The following is an 8,640-nucleotide window of genomic DNA, read 5'->3' as shown; positions in this document are numbered from 1 at the left end:
TGAGCTTGCACGTTCCCGACATTTGATAGGCGTTTCCCCCGGGAAAAAAGTGACAAACGGACATTTGGCTTCTACTTGTTACGGTGTGGTCACGGAGCGGCGTGGTGTCTGTCGGCGTGTGAAGTGGAGGACCCAAAATGCAGGGAGGCAGGAGAACCACAGCAGGAGTGCGGGCGAGACTGGCGTGCTTTATTTGACAGAAAACACTAACCAGGGTACTGGTTAATGCTAACTAAACAACAAACTGAACAGATACAAAATCAAAATGACAGACAAAACTCCAGGGTTGACCGTGACAAGCGGCAATGATCCCACACCGACTGATCACCACCCGGGAATTAAATACACCCACACTAATTGGGTAATTAGCCACACCTGGGGCCAGGCACAAGTGGCTGAGGGCCCGGATTGGTCAACCCGCGGAAGGGCTGGAACCCACTCAGGACCAATCGGGACCCTCAACCAAAACCAGATCTTCCCAGACATGACACTACTTTTCGAGAAGATCCTTGAATAAACCTTTAGAGCATGTTGCGAGGGCGTTTTGCTTGTTTAGCTACATGAGAGCACGTCGCACCAGCGGAGAGTAGCGAGTATTAAAAAAGCAAACTGTGTTGAACCATCAAAATGTCTTTTTTATTTTTATTTTGTGGTTAAATGTATTTGAGATGAAATATCCATGATGATAAAATATCAGTAAACTTTCCTGTCACAGCATGGCAAATAATCATTTGACACAACATTATTAAATCAAATTTCCTATTGCAGAATTTGACCTCAATATAACACACACACACACGCACGCACACACACACACGCGCACACACACGCACACACACAGCGATTATTTGGGTTGCCGTAATGGCTTATGAGAAATTTAGACGGTACTGAGGGGAGTTGTAATTTCCTCAGCAACCTATGGGGCACCACGTTGACTTTGCTTGTTTGTAGGAGCAAAGTAAATGATAAAAATCCTATAATCAAGTATTCATAATCTGAAGTTGTTACTTTAGTTAATCATGGAGTTATTTGCTTTGATAAGAGAATTACTAATCCACTCAGTAAACACAAATGATTCGGCAGAAATTTAATTTCTAGACAACAAATTTATTTAGTAAACACACATATATCAGTCACAGCCTAATCTATTAATGAAACGGAATAAAAATGTGAATCAAAGATATAAAGAAAACATGCAACCTAACTAACTAAGATAAGAAAAAAAGGGTAGATGAAAAAGGTAGATGGGGGATAAAGATGGAAGCGTTTTGACCTGTCAATCCTTTTATTTTTGAATAAAAGCGTTGCACCCGTAGTATATGGTCAGATTGCAATGCTAGCGCAACTTACGAACTGGTTCAGTCGCACGGGAGAGGTTCAGTCGCACGGGGGAGAGAGAGAGAGACTCGAGCGTTGATCCTCGTTTGAATGCTGGAATGCTGCACCAGGTCTCCGGTTGGTGGCGAGGTGCACACGCGGCGTGGAGGCCGCGGCAGGTCCTTGGCTGGCGCACGTCCAGCTGGAATGCTGCCTGGGAGTCTCTGGCTGCTGGTCGGTGATGCACGCGCGGCGTGGAGGTCGCGCCAGCTGGGGCGCCTCGGGCTCACGGCTGGACAGACACGCGCGCCTTGGGGATGCGCAGGGTGGTTGCGAGTCCTTGCTTAATGCGTGCTTTGGGCGCGCGTGGTGGCTCCAGTCCGGGGCTCAAAGGAAGAAGCCGCGTGGTCACCCTCAGCGACCACGTTTTTAGTGATGATCAGGAAAGGTTCATGGGGCCAGACGTGAAGTGAAGAGCGGGCGGGGGATGGCGCAGGAGGGGAAGAGAGAGTTCCTGGGGCCAGACGTGAGATGAAGAGAGGAGGGAAGAGTTGCAGGAAAAAGAGAGTCCTTGAGCAGTTCATAGGGCGAAGGAGAGGTGAAGAGAGAAAAGTTCCTCTGTGCGCTGGCTTTTAAACTGTGTCCCAGGGGGCCGGGCCGTAGTCCTCCCCCCCCCCCCTCCCCCTTCCGTGCGACTTGAAGCAGACTTGGTCGACTGAGACAAAGCTTTTGGGATAGTATTTGATAATTTTTTATCAGAATTGACAAGCCAGATGCTTTATTTATTATTCTGAACACATTTCAAACATTCCCGCGATCATAAAGTTATTGATTTCTTAGCTTACTAATTAGCTAAACTTAGGTGGCTACTGAAATTATACACATCATTCATTTGAGATAGACATACAGATTGTGTACAAAGATAAACAACAGGAGTCACTTGATGTCAGTCCAGTATATAGAGTCCCGAATTATGTAGACTTCAGGTTAATTAGGAGCGGCAGGATTCTTGAGGATAACCGATAGTGACCGCTGGAGGGCACTGTTGTACCATATAACTTCAAGGGGCATTGTTTCCCAAAAAACACATGGCTAATTCCTGTGGATAGACCAGACCATAAAAGATGGTCTGGGGACTGCTTATCAGACAGGCTTTCAGGTCTGTCGGAGCTGTGATATGCATTTCCTGGGGGTTATAAATTAAATCCAGTCCCTGCTGGAGGGAAACTCAAAGAGTCCTTTTTGAACTGAAAACACAGAGTTAAGACACGCACACACATTCCCCAGGGGGAAATGTTTAAAAAGGCAAATAAAATGGAAAAATTGAGGGTGACGGGCAATATTCGTTACACAGTTTATCAAGTATCAAGAATAAAATTTGACCTCAATATAACACACACACACACACCGGCGGGCTGGTCCCATATGCCCGCCGGGGTCCCGGTGGGGTGAGTGGGGGCTTGGTGGGCTGGTCGCTCCTCTTAACTCACTACACTAGGTTTGCACAATACACTTTTATAGACATATAGGGCACATAACACACTTTGGGGGGGGGGGGGGTAGGGTGTAAACACCGTCTTCACCCTACAACTCCCCTCCAATTTTAATGCACCACACAACTGGGGGGGGGGGGGGCTTGTGGGGGTGCCATCGGTTGGGGACCGCGGTATAGAGCAGTGCTGCGGTCCCGTATCCGGCCCCTCTTCGGCACCGGTGCCTGGGTGCGGGGGGTCCCCGGGGGCTGGGGGTTGGGGGGCTGCCGGTTGGTCGGGGTGGGGGCGGATTTGTTGGGGGGGGGGGGTGTCTGGGGGCTTGGGGGCCTGGGGGCGGCTGGGGCTGGGTTGGGGTGGATGGCGGGGGTGGATGGGGGGCGGGGGGTCGTGGGGGGTGCGGGGGTTGTGGGCCGGTGGGGTGCCTGGCGGGCCTGCAGTGCCCCGTCCTGCTGCGTTGGGTTGGGGGCGCGGGCCGTGTTGGGGTGGGGGGCGCTCCTGCTCCTGGGTTTTCTCTCCGGCCGGTGGCCCTGGCGGGGCCCGGGGGTCGTCCTTTGGCGCTGCCGCGGCCTGGGGGGCCCTGAGGTGTTGCGCTTGCTCTGTCCTGGCAGGGGTCGACGGCTCCCCTCTTTGCTGGAGATTTTCATACATGCCAGATCCACCACACCAGCATCTATCGAAACTCAGACACAATCTGCTTCCTCCTCAGGTCATTGAATCGGTGGAGGCTGGTGTCTGTGGATCTCACTCGGCTTCGTCTGTCCTTCCTTCCTTTCCTCAGTCTCTCCTTCGGTCTCTTGAGGTCTTCTTGATTTTATTTTTTTGGATTTGTTGGAATTTAGATGTTTCTGGGGTTGGGGAAGAATTCTGGTGGGTGGCCCGGTGGGTGGTGTCTGGTCGGTGCTGGATTTCACTTTCCTTTGTTTTCTTTGGTCCCCTCGGGTCTCCTGACGGCGGTGTTCGGTTTAGGTGAACGGTATGGGATTTTTTTTAATAGGTTTTTGGTGAGCTAACAAATAAACGCACGCACGCACATACACATACTCACCCACATACGAATTTTTTATATATATATATATATATATATATATATATATATATTATAAAAAAAAAATAATAAAGAGCAATGATGATGACATTACCGAATGAACAATACTGAGCTCTCTTTAAAAAAAAAAAAAGAATTAAATGAGCAAACGTTAACAGATGATGGCCTAAAAGATGAATTGTAAGCTTAAATATGACCTTCAAAGTTGTTTTGGGCTAGAGGCCAACATCAGAATCAACCCCTACAAGTCCTAGGAGTCGAGGTGTCAGTGTCTCCCAACAGAGACTGACTGACTCACCTCCACAGACAACCAGCCCCCTCCATCCCTGGAATGCGAGATCAACTAGAAGACTGACATCACAGAGTGGAAGTGCACGCGGAATTTGTCGTGGCAGCGCTCGAAGTTGGCGGACATTCAAAGAGAGTGTGACCTTTGTTTTTAAAACAAAAGTTAGCAACCCACCACTATGCAATGACATTGAGAGGCAATCACATGACGCATGTATCATCGAGGGAGATCCTAAAAATATTACATTAGAATTAGAGCTGTTAAACGATTACATTTTTCAATCAGATTAACTCTTTGACCGCCAAAAACTTTTAATAACGTTTAGTAAAATCCAAATGAGTGCCGCCAAAAACGTTAAAAGACTTTAACTATATTTTTTAATGGAAACGGGTGGAGGAAAGCCTTGGCCAGCTGTGCTCAAAGTATCAAGCAGATCGAGTTAGTATAATGACTATTTATGGGCACTAGATGGCAGCGATGACTCTCTTTGGACAAGATCGGGTAGGAGTCAGTAGTAGAAGACGTGAGGTGGAGTGTTGAGGGGAGAATGGCTGAGGAAGCGAAAATGGCGACCGGTTGCAAGCAGCTCCCGCTTGAGCATTTTTTTCAAAGACGAAAAACATCGACCAGTGCTAAAGAGCACATTGATGATGATGATGGTGACTCCGAGGTTGACGCCGAAGTTGGAAGCATTGACGCGGCGGCTTCGATCACGTCGTAAAGCCTCACCGGCTAGCGATGCTAACGCCGGAAAACGTGGTGCACAACCGAGCACTTCTGCACAGGCGGACGTTCAATCAGACGATGAAGAGTACCCTGAGTCCAATGCATATTCATCGGAGGAGTGGGTACAGTTTGATCACGGAGAAGACACTGGTTCTGGACTACGATGCCATCATGAATGGAGTGGATAAGATGGATCAGAACATCTCTTACCACCCGGTATAGGAACTGAAGGATATGAGGAAGCCAGACGTAACACCAGGTCACCGTATCATGATCCTGAGAGTAGACTTGATGACAACATGGCCAAACACACACTGCAGTACATACCAAGAAAGTGTAGGGTCTGCACGCGAAGGGGCTATCGCAGTGAAACTAATCTGTGGTGCAAATCCTGCTGCGTCCCCTTGCACGCAGGGGAGTGTTACACAATATACCACACAAAAAGAAAAACTGTGTAGTTGAAACATCCACACAATTGTAAATAGTACCACACATGCACAGTTGCACACATTTGTAAATAGTTTGCCAAATTGTTTTGTCAAATTGTTACACTGTTGAATGTAAATAAACTTATTTTGCTATCAAAAAACACGTTTTCATTGTTGGTGGTTGGTAGCGTTTTACAGAAGTAAAGCAATGTTTAGGTGTTTGTGGCATCATTCATGGAAAAAAAAGTGTCAAATTCACTAGAGTTCATGAAATAATATCGTTTCACAAAAAGCTTGATTTCTACGTATTTTGGTCCAAAACAGAGCATTTGGGTGAAACTAACCTATTTTCTATTGTTGATTACCGAAAAACTGAATAAGGTAGTGAAGGGAAAAAATAACCATGGTTTGATATGTCCTCAACAATTTGTAAATAAAGGGCGGGATCAGCCTGGGAACTCTTCCTTGTTTATACTACAGCCTTCCCTGCTTCGCAAACATGTTTTCGAGAGTGTCTGGGAGAGGGCTTGGACAGCCCGGTTTCTCACGCTCACAACTTTTTGCTAACGAATAAAAGACGGAGCGGCATACGGTCCGGACGGAGTCAGCTGTGGAACATGTACGATTGCCCAGCCGTTGTTGCAGCTCGCTTCACCCGGACCGTAGGCTCCCCGGTCTAGTGTCAAGGTAACCGCTGATGATGATCATATTATGCTGCTTAACGTTGTTGTGTATTGATTGCTGTTTGCGGGGAATGAAAGGTATAATCATTCTAGCACAGCGCAGGTGTTGATTACTGTTTGCGGGGAATAAAAGGTACAATAATTCTAGCAAATCGACTGTTTGCGGGGAATGAAAGGTATAATCATTCTAGCAAATTGAGTCGTGATTGTTGCTGTTTGCGGGGAATGAAAGGTATAATCATTCTAGCACAGCGCAGGTGTTGATTACGGTTTGCGGGGGATAAAACGTACGATTATCCTAGCACAGTATAAATGTTGATTGCTATATGCGGGGAATAAAAGACACAGTTATTCTAGAAAAAATATATCAAGTCTCTGTGTATTCATTGTTGCCGACCACTCACAATCCTGCATATAAATATAAAGGTGAAGTAGTGTTTTCCACAAAACAGATAGAAACAAACATTTTTTTTCTGATGAAAGATGAGAGTTCTATCTTTCATTTGGTAGTATCTGTGTTTCCATAGTCCAAACACAACATTTTCTGTGGACCTTGAAAGATCAGTCAAAATGCTCTAAATCAGCTGGCACCCACATGTTCTCTTTTCTGAAAATGGTTGGCAGTCAAAGAGTTAATCACATCATGGAATTTTGATTAATCACGATTAATCGCTTCATTAAAAAGGCTTTTTATCAAAAAAATGTGCCTGCCAAATTTAAAGGGCACCTGTTATGTGTTAATCCTTTCGACATTTATTATTATGAGGACGTCTTCAACATTTCTTGATTCACTGCACACGCTCATCCTCCTCTTTTTTCAAACGCAACCTGTGCTACCTTTAACGTAACCTTAACCGTAACATGCAATTCAGAGATAAGAACATCTAACTTCATTCATCACTATGAAACTACTAGCGCGCAGGGCATAGCCTTTTTTGAGAGAGCAGCCCTGCTTCATGAAAGTGAATCATTGGCCACCCCTTCCCAGAAACTGGATTTCATTACCATGATGACTACTGGCCACATTAAGGATGGCTGCAGGTTGACCCGAAGTGTAAAAAAATAAGCAAGTGTGAACTGAAAACACAACAAGTCTAAAAAAGTGCTTTTGAATTGTTCCAGTGTGCTTGTGCAGGGCCGGCCCAGGGCATAGGCAAACTAGGCGGTCGCCTAGGACGACATTTAGTGGAGGGGGCGCCAAAATGCAGGGCAAAAAAAAAAAAAAAGATACAAAATATTTCCCCCCCTCAGGTTTTCTAAAATAAAATATGTAAATGACCTTGCTATTATTTTTGTTTTTGCAATTTTGTATTGCAGAATTGCGTTGTTTTATTGTGGTATTATAATATAGTTGATACTTTTATTTTGAAGGATACAGGAAAATGTCTTATAAACCATTAGGAACTGAGTAAGTAACCGACGTACTGCCATTAGTAGTGCAGAGAAGACGTGTGCGCGCAACAGGAAATCAGAGAAAACTGAAGTTTACAACTAATTCAGTGAACGATTCTTGAGCACCTGGCTGAGAAGGGAACGAGGTTTGTATTGGAGCAATGTTTCATTGTTTACCTAATGTTATATTTCATGTTCATTGTGTAATTTACTGCATAGTAAAACGTTACCGTTTTCGTCCACTGGAGTGTGCTAACGCTCCTTGGTAAATATTTAGCAATGCTATTGCTCAAGATTCTTTTTTATTGACTAAGAATCTGTATTTTTCTGTGGTTTATTTTTGTTTTAAGGTATTTATGAAGGCAGCAGGCAAGGTTAAAATGTTTATTTACAATATAAATTGTACTCAAGAGATTGTCAAGTCTATAAAAGGTAATAATTGAAGGCAATTCATTTATAGTATATGGTAGGGTGGGAGGACACACCATTTTCTTACGTTCTATTGGGGTGTTACTAAATTCATGAAAATGTCCGGTTGGCATTGCGTGACTAATAGGAGGTGTAGTACACTGTGTAACTGCGACTGGTCCCACAATTTCAAGGCCGCGGCCAGTGTCCTCTTTTTTTGGAAATGGGAATATGGTTACCCTAGTATATGGCTTAAATACGGTAAAATGATGCACAAAACATACCTTTGAGTTACTAATGGCAATTTTTTGTTTGTTTGTATTGTAGCTCTTACAGTGTGTTCACTCAAAGGAAGTTTTAATAAAAGTTGCGAACCATCAATTGGAGAGACCACCTTTATTTCAACCAAGGATGCTACAAAATGTTATAGAGCATATATATTTTACATTATTACATTACATTATTTACATATGTTATATTATACCGCATATATATTTAATATAATAATTATTTTTTTATGACTTCTAGTCTAGTAAATATGAGATCATGACCTGGCACCCTGAATCTGACCTGCTGCTGCTGTTTACAGTGAAAGGTAGGGGGAGGGGTCGCGTATCGAGTGTTAGCGTTATTGATAGATGGATGGCTAGCTTATGTTGTTGTTTATACATCAAAAACCTTTACACTGAAAAGGTCCAAGCCCTCAGGTACTGCATTAAGAAAGCGGCAAAAGGAGGAGGAAGAAAAACGAGCCCAGGGTACAGGCACGTATGTCAGTCAATCACAATTGTCTTTAAAAATAAACATAAAAAAAGCGTTAATTTTCGTAAATTTTTCGAAGTTTCCCGTCAATTGTTAA

Source organism: Leptonotus elevatus, chromosome 3, assembly GCF_054856555.1.
Source record: "Leptonotus elevatus isolate MCC_2025b chromosome 3, RoL_Lele_1.0, whole genome shotgun sequence".
NCBI classification, from domain to species: Eukaryota; Metazoa; Chordata; class Actinopteri; order Syngnathiformes; family Syngnathidae; genus Leptonotus; species Leptonotus elevatus.
The sequence above is the reverse complement of the archived record's forward strand: the minus strand, read 5'-3'. Positions refer to the sequence as shown.